At 50.9% G+C, this 26,192-nt stretch overlaps 1 protein-coding gene across 3 annotated transcripts in view; it reads left to right on the top strand.

Annotated features, from left to right (window-relative positions):
* The window catches only part of sash1a (SAM and SH3 domain containing 1a), a 169,205-nt gene that overhangs the window by 95,073 nt on the left and 47,940 nt on the right, over positions 1-26,192 (top strand). The window contains exon 1 of one of the 3 annotated variants that reach the window (XM_049002339.1): positions 23,388-23,524. The exons of the other annotated variants lie outside the window; for them this stretch is intronic. The gene's annotated coding sequence lies outside the window, so the exon portion shown is untranslated. Of the gene's footprint in view, positions 1-23,387; positions 23,525-26,192 lie in introns of those variants that run through there. 3 annotated transcript variants of the gene reach the window in all.

The following is a 26,192-nucleotide window of genomic DNA, read 5'->3' as shown; positions in this document are numbered from 1 at the left end:
ATATGCATAGAAAAAAAAAAGTGCCTTTTTATATAATATACAAACCATCTAGCCTAAATTATGCCTATGTAAGAACTCTGTAAGTTACCACTGTACACACTGGCAGCAATATGTTTTGGACTCATTATTAAAAATGAATTAGGTTTAAGAGTTATGGTGAGGAAGGTGAGATTCCATGGTCACAAAGACAGCTAACATGTCAGTGAGGCTGGTTACAGAGACAAAGATGCGGGACGTACCCAGGCCAAGACTTTTAATATGGAAGACATAGCGTGCATTTACACTAACAAATATTACGTAGTACTGATATTTATTTACTATATGAATTTGTGTGATAAAATGATTTTCATATTGTTTCTAGCGTCTACGTCTCCTGTGCGTTTCTGCAGTCTTTCAGCAAGCTCCAAAAATATTCCTTTTTTAAATTTTCACAGGCATTTCGCAAATAATTAAAACCACAAACGTCAAATATGTGAGCGTGAAGGAGTTACTGATACTAAATGATGCTAAATAGGAATCATATGTACCTGTGTTGACTTACCTACAAATTCAGTTTAAAAACGGACTTGGGGAACGGGTCTGGTTCGTAACCTGGGGTCTTATTCTGCCGACTCTCGCTGCTTTTACCCAGAATGGCCGAGGGGGTGTGGCTGAGGGGTGTGGCCATCTTGCCCATCATGGTTTTCTGCAGCCCCTCCTTCCCCTGTGCCTGCAGTATGTGTTTAAATCCCATTTTTAGCTTTGACCAGCAGGTGGGGCAGTGGTTATGGCGCTGGGCTTCCTTGCAAGTGTACTGCTCTGTGTGATTTGCCTTTTTAGCCAAAATTAGGCCTGAAAGCTCTGCTGATATCAGCAGGAGTGGCACCCCCAGTAGGCCGGAAAGCTCCAGCAGTGGGAAGACAGTCATTTACATGTTATTTATTATTAATGAATATTTCTCTTTATAGTTATTTACTTATCCTGCTTCTGGTGGAAGTGCAATTCATCTCTGCAAATAGAGCAGCAATGCCTGGGGGGGGTGAAACCCCCCCGGAGTTCCTCCTCGGCCACATTTTGCCGTTAAGGTCGGCACACTGGCCAGCAGGGGGGCAGCGTCTGCACCAAGCTTTTAAAATACCCCCTGGAAAGGAAGCCAGTCTGCTGCTCATGACGAGATGATAAAATAAAGACCCGCACCTCCCCATCTGGGTTGTGAGAATCAAAGGCTTGTCTGAAACTCGCCTGCCGCTGCCGCTTAACACAGCCTACCGCTTAACACAGCCTACCGCTTAACACAGCCTACCGCTTAACACAGCCTACTGCACAGCGTCTGCACCTGCCTGGGAATGGGAATATCATCATGACAGCTGTACGTTACAGTAAATCTTCCTTGTTCGGGGAACAGTTGGGCCAAATTGGGCCCGACTGTGTTAAGAACGCGAGTGCTTATATCTGACCCCCCCCAGCACACACACCAGATCAGGTGGCTGTCAGTCTTCTGGAGAAAGCCCCAGGCACGTATATAAACACGGATTCATGGGGGCCACGGCTTGGGGGGCAGGTCGACAACTGTGACTCTCTTGTGTTTTCCCAACTTCCAGAGAAACGTATGAATCGCTGCATTGTGTAGGGGGCTGTTACACCAGCACCGTGAGAACTGCCCCATGTAGACCCCAGGTGCGGACCGGGGGCTCGGTACCGATTGCCAGTGCCAACGCTTCCATTTCTGATTCCGCGGCCCAATCGCGAGAGGCTGTCGCCGCGGCACCTGTTGCTACGGCAGAGTGGCAGGTGGAGTAAATAATGTGACTCGGCCTGGTGGGTAGGGAGGTGGCTTGTGGCTACGATACAGCATTTGGCAGGGTGGCTGTTTGGGGGGGGGGGGGGCGGTACCTGACCTGCTCACTTCCCAGTACTGGCCTGTTAAAGGGTTATGGGTTTCTGTGGTGTACGGAAAAATAAGGAAGAACCTCGAAACTTACTCTTTATAATAAGATGTCACAGACTAATAAATGTTATATAATATATAAACAGATATAAACAGATTTCGACAGCTTGGTTTATGGATTATTAAACCATATTAAGCTTTATATTGTTCTCTGGCACTGAAATGTGTCATTTTCATGCAAAATGAAAAGACAGGTTAGTCATTAAGAATGGAAGCGGTGCCGCTCTTTGGGGGGGGGGGGGGGGGGGCGGATTTGGGGTCTGTGCTCTGACCATGGGATGCCAGTGAGCCTTGAGGGGTGATTTGTCATAGATCGGCAGCTGAATGTCACCCCAAAGTCAAAGCCTTTTAGCCCCCCGCCCCTTTAATCAGACCAAGAAGGACGCGCTATTTGCAGCAATAACTTTCACACACGATTTCAGGTGTTAAAACGGTCCCTCCACCACAGCTACCCTGGCACCCAGCCCCGACAGCCAACCCCCCCCGGCCTGTCACACCCCTGTCTCCCGTGGCATCTCCCCTTATTGATAGACAGCTCGGCCCTGCTAATTGCTGCTATTAGCTCAAATCAATTAACAGCCACAAACACCATCGGTCTCCAGGAAGCCTGGCTAATGGTGGCGGCACTAAATCAGAGCATGGGGCCCCCCAAGGGGTCATTTGAGGGCCGAGTATCTACTCCAGCGACACGTATGTGTTACTTACATAGGCCCGCTGGGTGACGCTGTCCAAAGTAAAGGAAGAACTGGCCAGGTTTATGATGGCATGCTGCTGAAACAGGGAGCGAGACTCCCCCGTGCAAAGTAAGTAAGAATAACTGCACTCCTCTGTGCCCCCTCCATGCCCCCCACCGCATTTGTGTGCTCATGGTAGTTTAAACTACACGTTGCTTCCGATTTACCGAGAGCATGTGAGAGTAGGGAGGCACTTTCTAAGCTCTGAAGAGCGAGTCACTCTGGCTCCGCCTCCACCTGATACCGAGCCAGTCAGCTCGCAGAGCATCCTTTAGCCTGTTATTTAAGACACACCTCGGTGAATTGGCCCCCGGAGTACAGACAGAGAGAATGAGGCTTAGTGACACCACACCCGAAGGGCCTGGCTGCCGAGCTGTGGAGTGCAGTTATGTCAGCTGCCTGGGGAGCGGCTCACTAAACGTTGCCCATTGTCGGCGCGGCACAGCTCTGGCAACCCCCACAGACTCCGCATCATCACTGAGGGGCGACAGAGGAGATGTGAGTTCCCAGACTGCCCCCTCCCCCCCCAAAGGACATAGGGGGCTAATGGTCGTCTTATTGGGGCTGCCTGCTGTTGCACGCCACCTTGGGGCCCCCAGGCTCTGGCGAGATCCTCGGTATGTCTGGGTTCCTGGCTTGCGACGGTTCCGCCAGGAATGTTCCGCTTCCATCGGGTAATCGCTTCACATGTTCCCAAGAAGATCAGTTGCCCCGCAGCTGTCTCCACGACGACAGATCGAGCGTGACCGCAAATCCCGCAGATCCCGCAGCCTGTCAGTTATTGCATGACGTTGCATCACATGTGTCTGACAGCCCATTGGCCGCTCTGTGACGGGAAACCCTGCCCTGTGACTGAGAGTTAGGGACGGGGAGGCTGTACCTGTCACTGATGTTCACCATGATTTCCGGTTTCCCGCTTTGCTGGCTGGACCTTGTCGCTCCCGGATTGGCAGACTCTGGATCTGGCAGACATGGCGGCGGAGTGTCCTTCTCCATCTGTGCCCCTACCTCCGCCTCCACACCAGCCCCTAATCTCCTGCCCCCCCCCCCAAGAACGCAGGACACCTCTCCGTCAGCCAATGGGACGTCACTCGTCCTCCATTATCTGGAGCGGCGTACTCCGGGGGCGGAGCCAGGGCCTGCCAAGCAGCAGAAGGGAGAGGTGGCGGAGGTGCTCTCCAGCTGCTCTGGCAGCGACGATGAAGAGATTCCGCAGCTCCAGCCAATCGGCAGCCAAGTCGACGGATGGATTTTGGGGGCCCCCAAGGTTTCTCTCTTCATCTGGCCATCTTCTTGCTGGCTACAAACAAGTCACTAGGCAGGGAGATCCAAAGTGATTTTTTGAGTGGGGCCCCCCTATAAAGAGAAACGACAAACTCACCACTGGGTTCCGGCCTGCACTGCATGTCAACAAAGTCTTCACGAAGCCTGCATCCCAACCCATGGTCACGACCTTCCACAGATCGCCACCTTTCCCCATGGTGTCTCACACTGCAAGTCCCGGGCGGCCAAGGAGTCCCGGCAGATGCTGACTCACCGAAACAGCCGGACGGAGAGAGAGCTTTGGCACGCCGGCGGATATGAGACATCGCACAGCCCGGATCTGGCACAGCACCATTCATCTGTTTCTCGTTGCGTACGGGTCTGCGGTTTGAGACAATGCCTTGAGATAGGTGGGGGTAGGAGATGCCGGACACCATGACACATTTTTTTCCTGCTCAAGAGGAGAGGCGGCTTGAGAGACTGATGGTGCACAGGTCCTCGGGAGAAGCAGGAAGTCTACGGAGATCAATGCGAGGCGTGTGAATAGAATGGAACGATCCAAACATAAAAGTGGCTCTTTGACTGCTCAGAATACTAATTAGAACTGCAGTAATAATACCGAGTTTAGTAGCATCGTACTGCTAAATTTCCGGTACTACAGAATTAAGGCGGGTTTTCTGACGGCTTGATCAGGCGGAGCTCTGTTACTTTGTGGAAAGTGCTTGGGGGAGGGGGCAGCTGACACAGGGGGCTTCATTAGTGTTCAGCCAAGGAGGTGTCGCCCCAGGAGTGTGCGCTGCAGGCTAGCACTGGATCGGTACCAAAACCTGAAGATGCACCTGGGCTGTACTGCCCAGCCTCATTACTGGGTAACAGAAGCCAAACAGCATCTGCTCTCAGGAAGACGTGTCCGACTCCCTGTCTGTTTCTGTGCCTGTCCATCATTCTGTCCATTTGCAGGTCTCTCTATCTGTCTGTCTCAGTCTGTCTCTTTGGCTGTCTGTCTGCACTTGTCTACTCACTTGTTCCTGTGTCTGAATGTGTCTGTGAGCCCATCTGTCTGTTGTTCTATTAATGTCAGTGTGTCAGTATGTCTGCCAATCTCTCTGGTCCTCTTGAGTCTATCAGTCTCTGTCTTGTATTTGTGCTATTATCTGTATATGTACAAGTCAGTATGTTTCTATATGTCATCTATCAGTATCTGTCAGTATCATTCTGTACCTGTCTATCTTTGTCAATGTCTGCCAGTATCTGTCTGTCAGTACCTGTCTGTGTCTGTCTGTGTCTGCCAGTATCTGTGTCTGTCAGTACCTGTCTGTGTCTGTCAGTACCTGTCTGTGTCTGTCAGTATCTGTCTGTGTCTGTCTGTGTCTGTCAGTATCTGTCAGTACCTGTCTGTGTCTGCCAGTATCTGTCTGTCAGTACCTGTCTGTGTCTGTCACATACCCCTGTCCAGGGGGGACTGGTCCCTCTCCCCTGATATTTCTGTCTCCTGAGTAAAAGTACCTTGCTTGTTTCCTATTGCCATGATGAGACGTCAGTGCTACGCGTGCAGCACACTGAATCCGGCCGATCGAACCGCTCTCTCGATTTTCACTTGGCTTTTTTTAAAGACCACTTCCTTCCTCGACATAATTTCACTTCAGTAGATCGACTTGATTAATGAATTCTAAACGAGGTCATATTGTGTTCAATTTTAATGAGTTTCTATTCTTGCATAATTAAAAAGTCACTGAGTTTTTTTTTTTTTGTTGGGGGGTGGGGGGGGGGGGGCTAGCGGGGTGAATCCAATCCTCGAATCGCTCTGTTACGGCCCTGGTGAGCAGGGCTCACGGCTGAATGGCGCTTGCATTAGGAGGATTAGAGCCCGTGAGCCGATTGGACAGGACTTAAGCGCAAGCTTTTGGTTCTGTGGAGCAGGCAGTGCCCTTTGTTGTGCAATCCCAGAATCCTCAGCTGTATGGTACACCACTCCAGCTGTACCATGCTCTGGGATACTATCTGATAGAACATGCCTGCTCTGTGTGTGTCTAGGTGGGCCTTCTTCGTGCTGCCTTTGTGAAGCCCCCCCTGTGTGTGTGTGTGCTTGCGGGAGGGGGTTTTAACCTCTTAGCCGTGTGGAGCCTCTCTGCCTCGCGCATGGCTCGCCTGTCATTAGCTAAGTACGCCGGTGAATTCTCCTCTGTTTTTACTGCCTGTGCAGTAAAACTGCTGTTACCGACCACACAGGCAGCGCCGGCGGGCCCCGGGTTTGGCGGGGGGGCGGGTTTCAGTGTAATTCTGGTGTTCTTTTCCCTCCCCTCCGTCTTGATTCAAGGAGCATCGTAAATATACCGCCTGATTATCTGCGTGCCGCTTTTCCCGTAGCTAACAAACATGACCGGCTTGTTTGTGAGGCACTGAGGGGGGGTGAGAGATGGGTAAAGGGCAGCAGGGGGCGTACACGTGCACACAACCCATTTTCTGTGTAAACTGAAAAAAAAAAAACAAATTGAGGTTTTTATGCTTTGGATTGCCATGGTGAGCAGGCTCCTTGTTTCCCAGACGTGTGTGTGCACGTCCACGGAGATGAAAAATGACAGAGGTTTCAGCTTTGTGCAGATAAGGACAACCTTTCCTGCCCTTTTTGAGGCAGGAGGCAGGGCCACCGAGCGAAGCTGTTCAACAAGCAGACGCAGGGCGTCGGTCATTCGCTCAGGCAGTGACAGATGATGCCCTCTGACCACGCTTTTGTTTTCTCTGTCTTTTAACCTGACTTTGTGAACAAAGGGGAGGAGCCTGTGGTAGAGGGGTCATTGGTCTCTTTCCCCACACCGTCCGCGCCCCCCCTCCCCCGCTTTGTGGATGAGCTGCGATGTTGATTCGTGCAGAATGGCTTCCCGAAACATCTGGGTCCTTCTCAAAGCTCCTGCCTCCAGCTGGGACACTGTGATGGAGAGCTGGAGTTATCTTGATAGTGACTTAGTGACCAGTCCAGGTCGCTCACCGGTTTGTCTCGTCCTTCCACACGGCAGCAGGGGGGGGGGGGTCACCCAAAATGTTCCCTGATGTCACTGTTGTATTCCTTTCTTCCATCTTACCTGCCCCCAGCAGAGCGAACATCCTGGCCAGAATGATCCGTGCAGCCTGCCTTTCTGCTTCACTTTCCGTTGGGGATGTTTTTTGTGTTTCCTCTTCTTAGAGTTTTTTTTGCCCTCCGCCTCACTCAAGTTCACAGCGGTAGCCTTCCGCGTCACACCCTCGCAGTGGGGTCTCAGCACCCCGCCCCGCCACCCTGACGTGCCTGATGTTCCTGTGCTTGCGTCTGGGAAGCTTCTGCAGAGTCATACGCCTGGCAGGCTCATGGTGACAGCTGTTAGGCTGGGTCTCCGTTTGCTCTTTATTGCCCTCATTAGTCTGCTCCTTTTTATACCCACTTTATGCCCTTATTACTCTGCTACTTTGTGTCCATCATTGTCTGTCCTCCCTATATACTCTCCTTATGCCCTTATTCCTCTGTTACTCTGTGTCCATCATTGTCTGTCCCCCTTTATACTTTCCATATGCCCTTACTACTCTGTTACTCTGTGTCCATCATTGTCTGTCCCCCCTATATACTCTCCATATGCCCTTACTACTCTGCTACTTTGTGTCCATCATTGTCTGTCCCCCCTATATACTCTCCATATGCCCTTACTACTCTGTTACTCTGTGTCCATCATTGTCTGTCCCCCCCTATATACTCTCTTTATGCCCTTACTACTCTGTTACTCTGTGTCCATCATTGTCTGTCCCCCCTTTATACTCTCCATATGCCCTTACTACTCTGTTACTTTTTGTCCGCCATTACCTGACTACTCCTTATAGTGTCTCTATGGCCCTTACTATTTTTCCCTCTTTATGTCGCTCATTACTCAGCCCTTTTTATTGTCCCTTTATGCTCCTTTTTATGACTCTGTGTGCTCTTACGTCCCTTATCACTCTATTCCACTAACCCAGAGAACGTGCCCCTTGTGGCACGAGATCAATATAACCACTGCAAGGATAGACCGGACTGAGGAAATACATCTCTTTAACCGGTAGCTAAACGGAAGGATCCAGTGATGGCCAGGCAGTGGCCGCATATGACCGAGGCGCATCACCACCGTGACAACAGCAGAATAATGCAGAACCCAGAAGAACTGGGCTGACAGTGTGTCTGCTTTGCGGGGCAGTGGGAATCACATCTCGTGTTCGGCAAGATGTCCTTGCGACGCCTTTCTTTGCGATTCGGTGGTCTTCCTTGACGCAGGTACCTCAGGCTACATGGCACTGGTGCGGACTGGGCTGCGTGTTTTAAATGAGTCGGCGCAGGTGTCACTTCCTGGACGCAAGGTGCAGCTTAGGAGGGGGAGTGGAACCGTGCCACCTGTTTTCACTATGCGCCCCTACACCACCCCCACCCCCCCCAGTGGATCTGCTGTTTATCCGGCATGCCTGAATCGCTTTCACTTACATGAGTGTCAGCTACCTGGACGACAGCGGGAATAAAACCTATTTAGTATTCAGAGAAACTGGAGCATTCATATAATTCGAGGGAGATCATGTCAAGTCAACAAGAGCCGTGTTCCTGTCTGGTACGGAGAGACAGAGGGGCCTCGGCGTGAATAATTCACCATCTGCCGGGGGGGTCGGCCGTGTCAAACGCCTCTGACGGGGGCGGCCAGGCGGAGCATGTATTGATTCTGGCAAGTATGTATTCCACAGAATCCAGCCCCCCCCTCCACCTATGCCGACTCTGAAGTTTCCAGAACTGTGATTGACAGACATCCGCCTGTCTGGACTCCCCCCCCCCCCCCCCCCCGTCTGCATACTCCCCCCCCCCAATTAGGCCCATCCATAAGCTGGCCCAGTAGCAGGTCGGGGTCACTAAAGGTCGCTGGTAACACAGGACAGAGCAGTCATCTGGAGACGCACCCGCGAGTGTCATCATAAGGGCTGCATGACCACTGTTATTAAGTGGCTTTGAGCAGAACAGTTTTGGAAGCAAAACGTTGGGCATTTTTACGCATCGTTATATCGAAGATGCTAAATTCTGAATGTGCTCTGGCATTTAATCAGCCTACAATCAATTTTTACCACGGCTGCCAACACTTACTAGTCCATTAATATAGATTTTGTATATGATGTAGGGCTTTTTTTTTATTTTAACAAGCCCCTTATAACTCAGAATGCCGTGTTTAGGGGCTTTGTTATGCCTTTAATATTTATCCACATTAGACTCTATTGTTCTCCCAGGAATAACAGTGGAAGATGGCGTGGAGACCCGGAATGTGTTCCTCAGCGCTCCCGGGGGGAATCTAATGGGATTTACTCTCAATTTATTTAACGGCGTGCCATAAGAAATGATGGCCAACTGGAAACGGAATCGCCGGTTTAAGTTACCAGATCACCGACATGGGAAAAATGTGCAGGTGTCACCACGGCAACCAGCTGAAAGAGCTGTTTTGTGCCACGCTGGGAGGCGTGAGACTGGCTCAGGGGGGGCATGGATTCCCCTGATGATGGCACTGTTTGTGACAGGCACCGATGGGGGGGGTTCACACAAGGTGTGTGAGGAGGGGATGGGGGGCAGGAACTAGAATGGAGTCTATAAACTAAAATATATCAAACACCCCCCCCACAAAGTCCACCAACACAAGGGAAGGAAGAGTGTGACCTATATATACACACACTCACATACGATAAAGGTGAGTGTGTAGCCGGCCAGTGTAACATCTTTCCCAGTAGGCCAGTAGGACGTCTTGATGGAATGGTGTTAGCTAGCTAGGGGCATGTTTATTGGCTAATACCACAGTGCTAGGGCTGCCTTCTGTGTAGGTTTACCCTACTGTTGTTTAGTTATCCCCCGCTTCTCTGCCCAGGTGGACCTTTCTGGCTGCGGTTGTGTTTCATTAACAACACATCTAACTCCCAGTTCCGTAATTATTCACCAAGGCAGCCTTTCATGTTTGCCTTCGGAAATGTCTCTGTCTCCACGTAAAAAAAAAATTCCCAGGGATGTCTTTTTCGGATGCGTTTCCCACTGTTTCTTCTAATCATCCCACTTTTAAATGACGAGTCCTGTGGAAAGCAGACTAATCTTTATTAATGGCTCTTTCTGGGCCGCTGGCTGCGCTCTGAGCCTCGTCTCTGAAATTGTCTCTTCACAACGCTTTGAAATGTTCTAGGGGGAAGGAAACTGAGATAAAGACGGAGCAAAATGCATCCAAAGCACAGGCTGCAGCCACTAGTCTGGTGAGTTGGGGTTAGGCCCCGGGCCCCGGAAAAAGTGCGCCACTCTTCTGGGCACTTCAGGTGTTACCGTAAGCTATCAGCTGAGTCCCGGCAGCTATGCGTCTGCAGTGAACATGCCGATGGACTATAGGTCACACTTTGAGCTGGCATCCGTTCCCCCCCCCGCCACCGTATTATCCCTCCATCTATAATTAAAGTCAGCCAGCGAGAAGAGCACCGTGGCCGAATGGCAGGATTCATATTTTATCAGGGACCTGGAAATTGGGTTTTGACGGGCCTGTGATGTCCCAGCAGCCTGTCCCCCCACCCCTCCCCTGCGTGTGTGTGGACCATGCCTGTGCATTTCATGCACGTGTCTCTAACGCACACCGGCTTGATGGGATTTCTTCTCACCCTGAGCTGCCGAAATAACTCATCTCAACCTGGTTCACCGAGGGCCATAAATATTTGCACCCTCTTTCCCATTTGCTGGGGTCTTCCAAGCCCCGTCCAACAACCACGGCGGGTTTCTGCTCTTGTCCCCCTTCAGCTCTCGATGTAGGTTGTCCCATACGATTTGATCCTCCACGGCAGAGCTTTGGCGGAAACATCAGACGCTGCCCAAAGACCCTTTGAGGGACGTGTGTCTGGTTGTGCCTCCACATCTGAGGTAGTATTGTCATACCTGGCTTTCTTCAGTCCCTGGGATGTTCTATAGCTCAACAAGTAGAGCATTGTGTTAACAATGGAAGAAGTGTTACTGTGTGGATCCCAGTGCCCCAGTGCAGTGATGGGGACACTGTGGCTAGCAGATTAGCCTATCCTGTGGTCTGTGTGGATCTCAATGCCCCAGTGCAGTGATGGGGACACTGTGGCTAGCAGGTTAGCCTATCCTGTGGTCTGTGTGGATCCCAGTGCCCCAGTGCAGTGATGGGGACACTGTGGCTAGCAGGTTAGCCTATCCTGTGGTCTGTGTGGATCCCAGTGCCCCAGTGCAGTGATGGGGACACTGTGGCTAGCAGGTTAGCCTATCCTGTGGTCTGTGTGGATCCCAGTGCCCCAGTGCAGTGATGGGGACACTGTGGCTAGCAGGTTAGCCTATCCTGTGGTCTGTGTGGATCCCAATGCCCCAGTGCAGTGATGGGGACACTGTGCTGTAAAAATGGTGCCGCCCTTCAGATGAGACATAAAATTTAGGTCCACACTCTCTCAGGTGATAAATGATCCCTGAGCATCTTTCAAAAGGGTAGGGATGGTACCTCAATGTCCTGCCTAAAATTGCCCACTGTGGCTCTAACTAATCTGGCTTCCTAATCATCCCCTGTATCTAATTGGTGAATTCGCTCCTGCCCCTTCACCACCTTAGCTACTGTGTGGTGAGCGTACTGCCTGCCCTCACATCATCCTGGAGGGGGCTACACAGTGATGGTGGTTGAAGTGGCTCCCCATTGGTTCTGTAAATCGCTTTGGGTGTCTTGAAAAGTGCTTTATAAATGTAACCTTCATTCATTCATTCATTCATTCATTCATTCAACAACGCAAAGGTTGTGGGTTCAAATCCCAGGGGACACATGAATCGTAACCTTTCTCTAAGCTGCTTTAGTGAAAAGCACTATATAACTGAATAACAAAAATTAATAGTCCCCCCCCCCCAGTCAGCAAATTGCTGACATTCTTCACGTCAGTTCGGGTCATTTTCTGGTCCACTATGGCACAGTGGGTCAGCCGTGAGTCGGTGATTTTGGCTGCATGCCCCCTGCCGGGACTAGCTGATTTAACGGCATTACTGCGCCGGCCGAAAGGAACCCAGCGTAGGCCTGAGTGGGGGGCCATGGAGCGACCGCCGGCGAGGCCTCTGCCCCTCATTCCGCAGGCTCTAGTGGATTAATTCAGATTACCTGCTCATTACTGCCTGCAAAAAGGAGAAGTTGGGTAAGTCGTTTACATTAAAATGAGTTAATTAGGCCTTGTGATCATCAAAATTGCAGCTGAAGGCGCACTTAATGATAGATTATGCGGCTGCAGTGGAGGCTGATCAAAGAGCTTTTCAGAACTGACACGTGTACGCAAGTTGCTGCCCCTGCTTCACGCCCCCCTCCCCACCCCCCCCCCCCTGGCCGTGCACCTCTGATAATGTTTCACCATTTCACCAAGTTGGTGTTTACCGGCAGTGTAGGACAGGCTGCTCAGTGCATCCTCATTGTTGCCAGATAGAGCACGGGGTACTGGAGCCAGACAGGGTGGGGGGGTCAGTGGTCTATTTGGGGAAGGTGTGGGGGTAGGGAGAGGACCAGTGTGACACGACAGGTAAATGCAGGAAACACAGCCACTGTGGGGACAGTAAGAAGGGCCAAATATGGGAGAGCAGCCAAAGGAATTCAGCACAGGCACTTTTCAGCAGTCAGGACATCCGGCTGCGTTACCGGGGCGACGCTAAACAGATCACGTAAATATAGACGAGTCGGTGATATTCAGGGACAGGTAGTGTTATAGAACACAGCTTTACAATGTGATACTATTGAACACAGCATAAAAATGCGGGTACTATAGACCACAGCATTGCGATGTGATACTACAGAACACAGCATTAGAATGTGGTACTATTGAACACAACATAAAAATGTGGTACTATAGAACACAGCATTAGAAAGTAATACTACAGAACACAGCATTAGAATGTGGTACTATAGAACACAGCATTCAAAAGTAATACTACAGAACACAGCTTTAGAATGTGGTACTATAGAACACAGCTTTAGAATGTGGTACTATAGAACACAGCTTTAGAATGTGGTACTATAGAACACAGCTTTAGAATGTGGTACTATAGAACACAGCTTTAGAATGTGGTACTACAGAACACAGCATTAGCATGTGGTACTATAGAAAAGAGCAGTATAACAGAGAATGAGAATGTACCACACACACCAAACCCCTTTATCAGTGTGGTTAGCCATCTCCAGCAGACTGCAGTGTTCCATTTGCACCCCCCTGTGCATGGGCCACAACCATACAGAGGCTATGCTGGGACTGCAAGGCCCAGCAGCATTAATGACCACCTGGCCTTTACTATAATTACTCTTGTTGCAGTACAGGGGATTCCGCCCTGATTCCATTAGCTCAGTTCCCACGTCAGCTAGTCCAGTGCAGAGTCACAGTGATCTTGGAGCCTCGGAGCCTCCCTGGACACACCGGTTATGACATACACACACACACACACACACGTTTGTATTCATATCTTTGTGGGGACTGTCCAGTCATTTCTAAGGGCAAAAGCCGAACCCCAACAATGATGATCTTAGCCCATACCCAAAAAAAATAAAAGTCTTCCTTTTAGTTTTTTGATTGCAGTCACACATTTTTATAAAATTGAGTTTCCTTGTGAATCCTTGTGGTCTGAAACAATGATCCCCCACAACATCAAAATTACAGGTTTTCATCACATTGTGGGGACATTTGTTCCTCTCATTATAAGAGATGCAAAACCGCACACAAATGCATACACACACAAACTCTTTAAGGGCAATTTATGGTCATCGAACCCCCCCCCCCCCCCCAAATCACATCTAGTGCCAGGACCCCTGGCATTGTGTTCAAATAACATTTCTGCAGTAATTGAAATAACACCTGGTGAGTCAGGTCCTGCTTTGGAGACACAAGCACAGAGTCCACCAGCAACAGGGAGACTATGATTAAACCATGCAGCTCTGAAGCTGGAAGTGCAACGTTCCCGAAGCATGGGAATCGATTGCTGGACAAGCAGCTAGATTGTGGATAATTAGCGGCATGCAGGAGGCGTGATGTTTGCACTGGTGGACGGAGTTAGTGGACGGAACCTTCGTCTTGTTTTCAGTATCACCCTTTTCCGTCTATAATAAAAGTTGGCCGTCTACTTCAAAAAGCACCTGGACGAAACTAAATTGTCAGCCAATCGTGGGCAGTGGGTGGGATCAGAGCCTCGGGCACTGTACAGGCAAAGCGCTGAAGCGGTGATCGTGATTCGTACATCGTATTGCTAACACAAGATTCGACGTCGGCAGAAGTATACGGAGAGCGTAACGAACCACGAAGAGCAACTGCGTTTTCCCGCCTTAGTCTCGCTGTTCATTCGCAGCCGGAGACTCTCTGTACGAGTCCCATGCCGTTATTTCATCCGATTTTAGATTGAGACTTTCTGCTGTGCCTTTGAACAAAGTACTTACCCTGAATTGTAGTAACTTATCCATCTGTTATGAGCTTCTTTTGAGTAAAGCTCAACAAGTAGACTAGAAGGAAAAGGGAATCCGAACTTCCTGTCCAGGAAGAACACGAGTACAAAACCGAGTGATAATTAACTGGGACACTTTTTATTGGGAGAAAGGAAAGTAGAACTTGACATAAACAAAGAAAAGAATTGACATCAAAGGAGACAAACACCTACCTTCCTCACAACGGGAACAAAAAAAGCCAAATACGTCTTCCACTCAACTAGCTACTCTGATCTACACCTAGAAAAGCAAACACTTAGCATAAGTCCTCTCCCAAAATCTAACCTCAATCCACACAGCAGAGAAACTAAACACACACCTCCAAATTACAGTCTTTTATGGCTCTTAGGGTTCACAAGCAAAGAACAAGAGTGAGGGTGCAAAGTCCTTATTGTTTGGACTGTTTGGAGCCACAGAATGCGAGCTCATCCAAGAAGCCGATTTATCCATTTTCAGCTGTAATCAATCAGCCAAATTAAGCCAATTGAAGTAGAAATTCAATTTTAACAAGAAATATAAAAACAGTTTCAGGACTGTAACACGGTCTATAGGGGTAAAAACTGAGAGTTCCTTTAGATACAAACATAAACCAAGCAAGCAAAAATGTAAATATGTATCCCGCAGGCTCTACAGACTGAGAGAGTGGACTTACCAGCTCCCAGCTGGATTCTTACCTAGCAGCCTTGGTGCCGGAGATTCTGTGGGATTCCCTGCCTGACAGAGAGAGGCCAGTGAAGGCAGGGCGACTGCACACACGTGCTGGTGTCAGTCAGGATTTATTTTGCTATGTCTCTTTACCCCAACTGTGTTTGATAACCTTACACTTTGACTCTTTCTGTCTTTGCCCCTGAGTCGAGATCATAAAGACGGCCTGATGGGGCAGGGGGGCGGGCAGCAAGCTGTGGGGCTGTATGATGGAGACCGCCATGTCCGAGTAGCCTGCCTTCCGTCTCTGGGCTTTGGGGGGCACAGGACCCACCCTAAGCCCTGAGGGGTCTGAGTAATTAAAATCTCGTGGAGAAGGATCAAGTGAGTAGGTCGCTCTGAATTAAACATGTTTTGGGGGAGGGGGTTCCGGGGAGGAGGTGGGACAGACCAGAGAAGCATGCGGGGGGTGTGCGTACTGACTTAGACGTTGCGCCCCTGGTTAGTGGCGAGGGCGTCAGTGGGGGTCCCGGAGTCATGCCAGTGTTTTGTGTGTGTGTGTGCATGTGTACACGAGCGTGTTCATAGCCTGTAATAGGATGTTAAGGCGTGTCCTCCTTGGGGGGGGGGGAGCATCTTAGGAGAGCTAATGCACCAACAGCACCCCCCTAAGAAATGCTGATTAGGGCTTTACAAGCATGCGGCTGTCAGCCTGGGACGTGCTGGATCCTGTCACCAAGGACTCATGATCAGGCAGGAGCTCCGCGGGCTACAGAGGAACCTGGCATCAGGCATTTTACAGAAAGCGAAGTTCCCTTTTAGGAGCCGTACTCTGCCTTTTTCATCTCTTCTGAATCCCCTTCTCTCTCCTTCCTGCCTGCGGCTGGAGCCCCTTGGCCTTTCTGCACCTTAGCGTGGTGCAGCTAAGAATCCCATGTTCAGTCACAGCTTGTGCCAGGTGAGGCACATACGTGGCCTGGCCACCTGCTAACCCTGCAGCTGTCACCCCTTCCTGTGGAGCCTGGCCTGACCTGCACCCCCTGTGACGTGGCACCGCAACGCCCCGCCCCTTCCTGGGTCACCCTGCGATATGATTGGGCCTTCCTGACGCCCGTCTTCCTTGTGCCGTCGCTTCCTGGCCCTGGCGACGCTGCTGAGGTCCCTGTCATGCTGTTAGGGGGGAGGGTTGTCTTCCTTCCCGTCGTATGCCGGCCCATCTGCCCCGTTAGTAGCTTCGATGCAACATTTCTACCGATTACTTCAGATGTTGTCTGAAAGCACCTTTTTTTGACCTCGGAGGCCTGCTTGCCCATCTACCCGTGAACCTGCTGTCCGGATGACACATCTCGCCTTTCGCCATGGTGATGAGGTCTCAGAGACGTGCACCTGTCTGTCTAGGAGCCCCAGAGTAGCTCATGTCACGTTAAAAACATTCATGGCCCGTCGCGTCCACTTCCCATCCGTCCGTGATGTTTCTCAAGCACTCTGGGGCATTCGTTTTGATTAATTTTGCTGTAAGACTTGCTCAGGAAAGAAGAACAGAACAGGAACTTTATTAATATTAAAGAACATAATTTATTAGTCGGTTTTACAGCAGGTCAGGCGATGATGTCGGAGTAGAAGCTGTGTGAGAAAGTGAAATAAAGGCTTGGAGGACGTTAAGATTATAAATGTACTTTTAGTGTTTGGCGTAGTTGGACAATGATGAAGGATTTGGGTCGGTTTTAGGGTTAAAAGTCAGCCCTGATTGCATTTGGGGCAGCTCTCCTTCTCAGCAGGATGCTGTTCATCGCCTCGAATCCTCTAAGGTTGAGGAGTCCGTCATCCATCATGTTGAGGATTCGGCCTCCCCAAGGCTAATGGACTTGCTGGGGATGGGGTCTGGCTGCCACTGGGGGGGGCCTGCACCAGCCAGTCGGGCATCTTTAACACAAGAACCGCCGCGACCTCCTTTAACCGCCGGCAGCACGCACTTCCACGTATCGCACCTTTCGTTTTGGGTGATGGGCCATCGCATTAGCATACCGCTCACCCCTCGCGAAAACAATGGGACAGTCAGTAATTCTCACAGCAGCAGAGTTACTGTCACTCTAGAAAGATGCAAAACCCATAACACAGTCGAGTTTATCTCATATATTTTAGTGCTCATTGATATAAGTATTGGTTACTACTAATAACCCCGCACCGGTAACAAATAAAAGTCTCGTTTTAATATAAATACCAAAAGCACTTTAATCTCTGTTTAATTAACAGCAGGGAATGGGCGGTCTTATTATTTGGAAAACAAATAAAAAGTGACACATAATGTTTTTCTCATATCTGCTTTATATTTGTCGGAGTAACAGCGCAAACGGAATGATAAGCCGCTTCAGCAGAAAACTGCATTTTACTTTTCATTTTAAATAACGTGGGGTTGCCAAGTCTGCACACACATGCACACGCATTTACACGTATGTAACAGTTGTAATACCTTATAAATAGTCTGTAGGTTTTGCAAACTACCCCATCGCTTTTGGTGTAGCTAATTTTAGGTTTATAATGGAATAATATAGATACGCCGTAAGACTTCTTCTGTGAAAGAGTGAGTGTCGCGGATGTGTGAGAGTTGACAACCCCTGAAAACATACGTGTCTTAATTGTTTCACCTGATTTGATTTGATTACAAAAAATAACTTTCTACAGCCGTTAAACGAACATGACGGACATGAAATCACGAATAAGCTACGTCTATTTATCCAACATTCAATACTTTTCAGCTTTGCAATTTCAGGACAGAGCAGCCGCTCTATTAGGAACATTACGGCTTTTTGGCTGACGGTGTTAGACTCGCCGTTGTTATCGACACGAATGGCACATTAGCGCAAAACAAAGGGGCCACATATGCTGAAGTAGGACTTGCTTGGTGGTTAAAGGAGTTTGATGTTCTTTGGCGTGGGAAACGGCGGCTCTAGTCTTAACTCCTACTTCCATCCTGGTTCTCAGGTCCCGCAGTCCGTCACCACGGGGCACAGCCACAGACACAATGAGCCCATTTGCACGAGACCCACCCAGGTTTAGACTCTCAGGCTTCTGCAGTGTCTGTTAGGCCTCTGAGGGGAAGGCTGGGCTCCCGGCGCTCTCTCTCACGCACACACGCTTTGAGACTATCCAGGACAACACTGGCCCCCAACCCAAGGTGGAGCCAAATGAAATCCAGCCCAAGAGACGAGGTCTGGTGTTGCGTATATCCAGACCGAGAACCCCTGCCTCACCCCCACTACCACACAGCACATCCATCTGCCAAACCCCCGTGACCACCCCCTCCCCAGGTCTACTGTAAGTCCCGCTCCATCAGCAGGAGGTTAACGGTATGTAAAGCGCCATGTCTGCCCCCGTCCCGCAGCGGCCATCTTACCACCACACCGCCATAAGAGGGTGACGAGGTGAAGAGCCGGCCCCCCTTAAGCAAGCGACAAACGAGGTCGGAGGTCACCGCGCAGACAATACGTCACACTAGCAGATTCGCGAAACACTGCAGGACAGATTTCACCCTAGCGTAGGTATCAGGGCACGCTACCATTCCTGGGGCTGCTCTGGGTAACATCATTTGCCAGCTGAATGTATAGATAATAGAAAACCATTCCTTGGTAGTAAACTTTACAGCACATGCAGAGCTAATGCTCGGCCTGCTTCCTGATTGCATTTGTCTTTACAGCATCATTAAAGGTTCAGGGGCTTGTAAGTCTCTCTACCTCAGTACCATCCTTCCGGTTGTTCTGTCTGCCCATTCCCTGGAGAGATGGTCCTCTTTGTACGCTGGTGCTCTGGGAAACGTTCCGGGCTTTGATCCCATCCCGTAGCCAGGCTGACGTCATCCTCCCACTCACGGTGGGACGAGGGGAGGGGGCATTAGTCTGCCGCTGCGGTGCCCCCACCACCGCCGTCCTGTCGATTTGCCTCAGACAAATGGACTCCAGGCTCTATGGAAACCTGCAGGTTGGGCACGGGTTTGATGATGGAATCCAGGGGTCGTCACGGTAACAGCCAGGAGATCCCAGCTAGCACTTACTTGGTTACAGAGCCCAGTCTGGATGTCAGTTCCCACCTTCTGGTGCACAGTGATGTTGGTCCAGCAGTGGCTCCACATTGCAGGTCTGCAGCGTCTAAATGAACCTGGCACCTGTGTGCTTTTGGCCCTGATGCCTGCCTTTCATGCCTGGCACGCCACAGCTGCCAAGCAGAAGGAGTCTGTTTCCCAACCTGGGCCGTGGCGGGCCGTCCCCGTCCTCATTAACAGAGTTCCCCATGTGCACGTGGCGGCCTGGGCTCCGGCGGGATGAATCCGTAAAGGAGGCCAACGCTAAAGAGGCGCGGCCGACGGGCAGGTTGCTAACGAGCTCCGGAACACGCGTGCGATTGCAGATGCCTTTGTGGCTGCTGGACACTCGTGCGAGTTTTGCTTACACAAAAATGTTCTGAGGGCAGAAGCAGAAATTATTGGTTCAGAGACATAACCAATCAGATTGTAGAGGAGGTGGGTCCAAGCAACTAGAGGAGGCAGGACCAAGACATCTGACTGGCTGCTCGCACCTCCTCTAGTTGCTTAGATCTCTTAACCAATCATTTTCCTTCTGCCCTTAAAATATTGTTGTGTAATTCAAACTCCCTTGACCCTGTTGGACGTGTGCTTGAAGGTGATCTGCATTTATAAATATTTTGCACAGAGCTTCTGGTTTCATCCTAAGCACCTTACAGATATCGCCTGTTTTTGTTAATATTACTAGGGGGATTCCAAAACCAAAAGCTGATCCTGGGATTTCTCCCTATTCAAAGGTCCAACATCAAACCCCTGTGAAGAGAGCATGGCTGGATAATCCTGCTTGGCAAGCAGAGCATCTCAGAGTCTGGTCATCCTGTCACCAGGCGAAGGGATGCAGGACACAGGGTGCCTGGACTTAGATAAGGAAGTAACTCCAGGTGCACAGGGTCCACTTGGGTTATTTTTAGGGAAACGTGGCCATGAATGGCTGCCGTGGTGGATCTCCGGCGCCATGGGCAGACTGGCAAAGATGGGAGGAACATGCAACCTCCTGTACACTAATCTGGGGCACCAGAAATCTTTGAAGGCAGTCCTGGAATGTGGAGATAAAACCTGCGAAGGTCCGTTTTTTTTGGTGGGGGGGGGGGGTGCAGACATGAATAGCACGCAATCAGAGACACTTCAGGTTTGCTTTGACCTGGGCGTCTCTGTGCCATTAGTCACACAGCAAGAAAATCCCTCTTCGAGCACCCAGAGTCTCCCCTGTGAGGTAGACTGAAAAACAGATCTCTCTCTTAAAAGGCATTTAATGGTGCGATTCTGCACATGAATATGCTGTGATTTCCTCACTCGCTCTCGTCCTCCCCGGGGAGGCGATGGTTCTGCATGCCTGTGCATTGGAATAAAAAAAAATAATAACCCTGAAAACGTCTCTAACATTTCCAAGCTGTTTGTTTATACATGTACTTTACAGCCCCTTTAGGAGAGCAGCGTGTGGAGTACTTCCGTGTGTCTGTACATGGTGGTGGCTGTTTCAGCACATGCATGTACATGTGGAGGGTGATTTTTAGAAGAAACAACATCGTAGTCGAGTGTTTATGTAGTGGAGATATGGCTGACTGCGAGGCCTCGGTTCCATTAGCAAAATCTGTGTCAACAACGGACGGGATTGCATGCTTCTCTGTGAATCTGTTGTTGTGTTACACAGGAGAATCTGTCTTTTTTTGGAAACGGGGAGCGGGGGGGCTGTGAGGGTTTGTTAGGGAGGACCGCTGGCCTAATACCCTCTACGTTAAAAAGGAAAAAGGCAACTACAGCCCTTTGCCGCCATCTAGTGGCGGCCTCTGGCAATATCGCTGCCGCCGTGAGCCGGGCTGACTCAGCAGTATGCAGTGATTGCGCGCTGGATATAGCAGCTCATTAGTGACTGTCTGTATTACCGGAAGGGGGTCAGCACAAGTCAATGAGTGCAGTTTTAATTCACCAGCACTTGTCAGACGTTCGTCGCAGATTTGCATATAAATCGCTTTTATATGATGTCCCCGAATTATCTGCTAATAGTTGCTTGTATAGGGTATGTTGGAAAGTTCAGGCTGGTCTTTGTACACAGCGATGGGGGGAGGGAGGTAAATTTACACGGAAGTGTGACGCATCTCCAGTTATCTCCTGTGAGTAAAGTTTGAAAAACTGGGCTTGTTCTCAATGTCTTTCACAATCCAGTCAGAGAGGTTCAAACCTCTAGAAGTACTTGCTTTTTGACATAAAAAACTTAACAGAGCCTTTTGTACTAAGTCTTGCATCTTTTGAGGCTCCATTCACTGGAATCAAACTGCCACTGTACCTTTCAGTGCAGTATTTCATTGACCAGAGAAATTCCAGCTGTTTCAATAAACCTCAGAGCTGTTCACGTCACTTTGGGAAAATTAGCACACCAGGCAAATAATGCTCACAGCTGGACGCAGTGGTGTCCGTGCGACGCATTTTTCGCTGTGCTCTCTGAATGCTCCCCCAAGTGCAGCCTGGACATGTTGACCGGCTGTTTCTCCTGAGGATTCCCAGCCAGATCTCTTCTGATCCGTACCCTCTGTCCCTCAGCAGAGGACCTTTGCCACGGTCCAAGCGCACACCTTGAGCTGCATGCCTGTTTTTCCGCAGTCTAAGGGGGCCTGGTCAAGGTGATCGATTGACCTTGTTTCGGAAAACAGAAACGCAGTGGCGTTGCAGTGTTTCTCACGGGATTGGGCTTCCCTCCAGTTGCCTCACAGACTCCTGATTCCAAGGACCGTTTGCTCCACAGCTGAAAAGCCGCAAACACGTCAGCCCCGGAAGAGAAGTTTAATATTTCCATGCAGATTTTTGGAGAATGTATATGTTTTGTATATCTCCTGTCATCAGTTTTGTCATTTTGACTCGGAGCTCTCTTGTAGGTGACTGGCGTGCACTTTGCCCGCGCTCTGCCTGTCTGCTCTCCTACAAACCCTCTCAAGCAGTTACAGTCATCCCGACCCCCACACCCCCTCCCATAACGCCTCGCCAGTGCCTTTCTGCAGACAGAGTAACTGCATGTTAAAAATTGCATCCTTGAGGCTACATCACCCACGCAGGTCGCTGCTGCCCTGACAACATGATAGGACCCTCCGCGCTGCTTCAGCAGGGGGGGGGAGCTTGTTGATTTATTAAAGGCCTGAGGGCCCCTGGGAGGCAGACGATGAGCGATGGCCCCTGGTGAGACCGACGCGCATTGCGGCCCATACGTGCTGGTGTGGACCGGGTCCACATGGCACTGCGTGGCCTCGTTGTTAATCAGCCCCGCGTTCTCTGAATCTGGGCGGGGGGCCATTGAGAGGACAGAGCGGCCGGCCAGCACGGGCTTCAGGGACTGTGAGTTTGTCCTGTTCCGCTCGGTTCTGGTCCATTCCCACTGAGACGTTTATTTTAAAACATTTATAGCTGCATAGCAGATGTTTCTGTCCACAAAGTCCATAGCTGTGCTCCTTCACAAAGCTGAAGATATTTACTGAGTAAATTGGGGTTAAGTATGTATTAAAAGCTGCAATGAACCCCCCCTCTCCCCCCCCCCACCGTGCTGAGCCTGGGTCTGCGTTTGTTAATCGTCCCTCTGTGCGTCCGTCACCCTGCATCTCGCATCCTGCTGGCCAACACGTTCCAGCTCCCATTTCCTGCCACTGTCTCTCGGGAGCGCAGCAGAGCCCCCCCCAGCCCCCGCTCCCCCTCTCCCACGGCCTGAGCCCCCCGGAGGGGACGGGAAAGCCCAGTGACACGGCTCTGCTTTCGATGGAAGGGTTTCTCAGCACCCATCCAATCGGGGCAACTTGGACCAACAATACCCTGCAGAGTGACTCACTCAAATAATTGTTGCTTTCACTTGTATCAAGTTACATTTCTTCTCCTCCCCCCATTTTCCAGAGCCGTGTATAAACTGAGGGCATTTGGGATGTGGGGCAGTTCCTGGCTTTAGACACGCTGGGGGTTTTTCCGGAGTGTGAGGTGCGGGCAACACCCAGCAGGGCGACGACAGCGGGTGGTGGTCTCCGTGGGATGCCACTGGATACCCCTGTCTCCGTGGCAACAACCAGGGACAAAGGTGTCCTGGGTACCGGGATTGGAGCACAGTACTCTCACTCCAGGGAGAGAGAGGGGGGGTGAGTGAGTGAGAGAGAAAGAGAGAGAGACTCTCCTAGGCAGTGGCCTCGCCCTCTAGCCCAGCAGTTCATCAGTGTGTCCCCCCCCGCCCCCCCCCCCAGTCCTGTACACCCCTCCCCGGAAAGCCCCCCCCCCCGGCTGTGGGCCGTCCGGCCGCTAAGCAAGCAGGCATTGTTCGCCTCTCTGCTTATTCCGTGCGGCACGACGGCTGGGCTGGACGAGCTGGTCTCCAGCAGCTTGTGTGGGGGGGGCCCATTCCGCAGTGAGCGACGGACGGCCAGGCTCCCGGGGGGTAAGTGCTACGGGGTCCGATGGGGGTTGTTGTGCTCTCTGCTGTGTCCCGTCCGTGTGCCAGACCCGTACTGAGTCCCAGAGTAGCGGCAAGCGTGGCAGGATTAAGTGCAGGAACTTCTCGTCCCTCTTGTTCCCACCGTGGGATGAGTGAGGAAAAGTCCTTTGTTCACTCGGTTCTGCGGTTTCTGGGCTTGTCGGCGGTTCTAGCTCCGTGCTGGAGGTTCGATGCGATGAATGGCTCTTTGGTGGGATGAAACTAGATTCTGGTTCTTAGCCTTCCCTTCCCGACGTCTCTCGCTGGTCTCGCCGTGGAGTGAGTCTCTGTGTATTTCCTGGGGAGCATTCCGACCCCCTGGCCTGCCTGGACCCTCGCGTGGGATACGGCTCAGTGATGGTGGCATGAAACATGATCGTTATTACCACGCTGTCTACAGGCGCTGCAGCACTGGCTGTCTGTCCCGGGGAGTAAAATGAATCCTCCCAAGGATAGAGATGGAGCAGCAGCTGTAATCTTCAAAGTCAGACACCGGGTAAAATATAACCCTGATCCTTTATGGGAGAGAAGGAGAGGTTTCCCTTAATAGACGTACACCTCAAGGCCAGTAGGTGGCATAGCAACTGCGGAACTTTATTTTTCTCTAAAAGGTTTTCATGTCATAAACTTCAGAGGAATAGGGCATTCAACGTGTATAAGATCAGGGGAACTGTCTGGTTTTATAAAGAGTTAAAACAGCCACCGTCATGTGACTTCAGATGGGTGTGGACTTGGTTGGCAGGCAAAGCGGGCAGCACTGTGCAAACAAATGAGGCAGCAAGACGAGTGTGTAACCGGACAGACCGGGCGGTTCCTTATGTCACATGTGCCGCGGCTGGCGCCCAGTGTCCGTTGACTTCATCACCACTGCAGCCCGGGTGTCCATGCGCATGGCATCGCATGGCATCGCATTACGTCGCATTACATCACCCATCGCATGGCGATTCTGCTCATGCCTGTCCGACACACACCCACTCGCCCCAGGCTCATAAATGGGGTCGCAATTGATGAAACTGCCATGCAGAATTTTAAGTAAAACTGAAGCTGCTCTTGTCTGGATCCTCATCTGCTCTGCTGGTGATACTGACACTCTCGCCCAGGTGTGTGGCCATGCCCCCCCCCACCCCCCACCTTTTCCCATGGCGCATGCTGACCCAAGAGTTTCGGGGGTGGGGTCATGGCCTTCCCGACATCTAGACAGGGCCACGCAAAGGCCGACCGTTTGGCTCAGGAAATGCAGCACAGTGGATCTCTTGAAGCAGATCCTGTGAAACAAGGCCCCGTTGTGTTGGAAGGCACAGGAAGGTGACTCCGCATTCGGTGGGACAGCCCCCGCCGGCTTCCTGTCTGTCTTGCCTTGTGAAGTCTCCGTTTGCTCGTTAAAATGTGATGATATTCTCATGGATTCACCGTTCAGAAACATGCACCCAGTCACATTAATCTGCTAACGTTGCGTGCGTTTGTTTGTCCTCGGCCATCTGCTTATATGACGCGTGGTTTGTTTGGTCGCTCACTCTCCAGCTCACATGTCTTCTTATCTCCGAAGCTCTTTTTCCCCAGAGAAATTTGATCCAAGCCGTAAGAGCAAAATGTGAGACGCGTCTGAAGTTGTCCTTGACTTTCCCACTGGTCTGGGTGTGAGCCTCAGTCAGCCCCCTGGGAAACACCGCCCCCCAACGATGGTGACGTCAGGGACCCCCTGTGCTTGTCACGGTCAAGTGACGTCTGACAGCAGTTACTTGCCCCAGGTCACATGGGTCTTTGTAGTGTGTTCCAGACACCACCATTTTTCCCCCAGTATCCCACTGGGCCATCACTCTCACACTGAGAGCTTTGTCAGCATCCTCCCTTTGTGATTTATGCTGGTGCGTCACATCCCAGGCATGGTCCGGCGCCTCCTGTTGGTGGCCGCGTGCTATGCACATGGCTCCCTTTTAAAATGGAATCCAAGCTCTGGCCTCAGCAATGACTCAAGCCAAGATGCAGAATGTTCTGGAGTCAAGCAAATAGTCTTTAGCACATGTAGTTATTTGTGTCAATACAAAGAACGTCAGCAGCAGAGTTTTGCGCGTGAGATGAATGCAGCTCAGTGGGTCATTAGGCTGCAGTTCGAGACTGCAGGTCGCAGTTCCTGCGATTGGGGATGCGCCCGTCCATCTGCCTCACTGCAGTGACTGCGAGATCCAGCCAGACACAGCGATTCTCTTTGCAGTCTGTGGTGTGTTTTTTTTCCTACACTCCACTGATATCAAGGTTTTCCACTCTTCCAGGTAATTAGGTTCATGGGGGGGACTGTGTTTTTTTTTTTTTTGGGGCGGGGGGGGTCCTTATTAACCATCTACCAGACCATACCTCCTCCCACAAGAAAAATAGTCACGGCAGCCTCACCTCTGATGTCCATCAGCAGGACTGTAAAATAACAGAAGCGGTGATCAGGAAAGGGGGGGCCCTCCCCCCCCCCCCGCAAGGCTGTGGATGGGGGACGGGCAGCTGGCTGAGCTCCAGCCTGATTTGCTGACGGTTTTAAGCAGTGCCGTGTGTTGTTACACAGGGTGCGGTCATCACCATGACCCCCCCTATGTTGCCCCCCCCCCGCCATAGCTGGGGAGCACAGAGCGGACGTCAGGATGTC

This window comes from Brienomyrus brachyistius, unplaced genomic scaffold (assembly GCF_023856365.1).
Source record: "Brienomyrus brachyistius isolate T26 unplaced genomic scaffold, BBRACH_0.4 scaffold66, whole genome shotgun sequence".
NCBI lineage: Eukaryota > Metazoa > Chordata > Actinopteri > Osteoglossiformes > Mormyridae > Brienomyrus > Brienomyrus brachyistius.
This window is presented reverse-complemented; position numbering and strand designations above follow the sequence as displayed.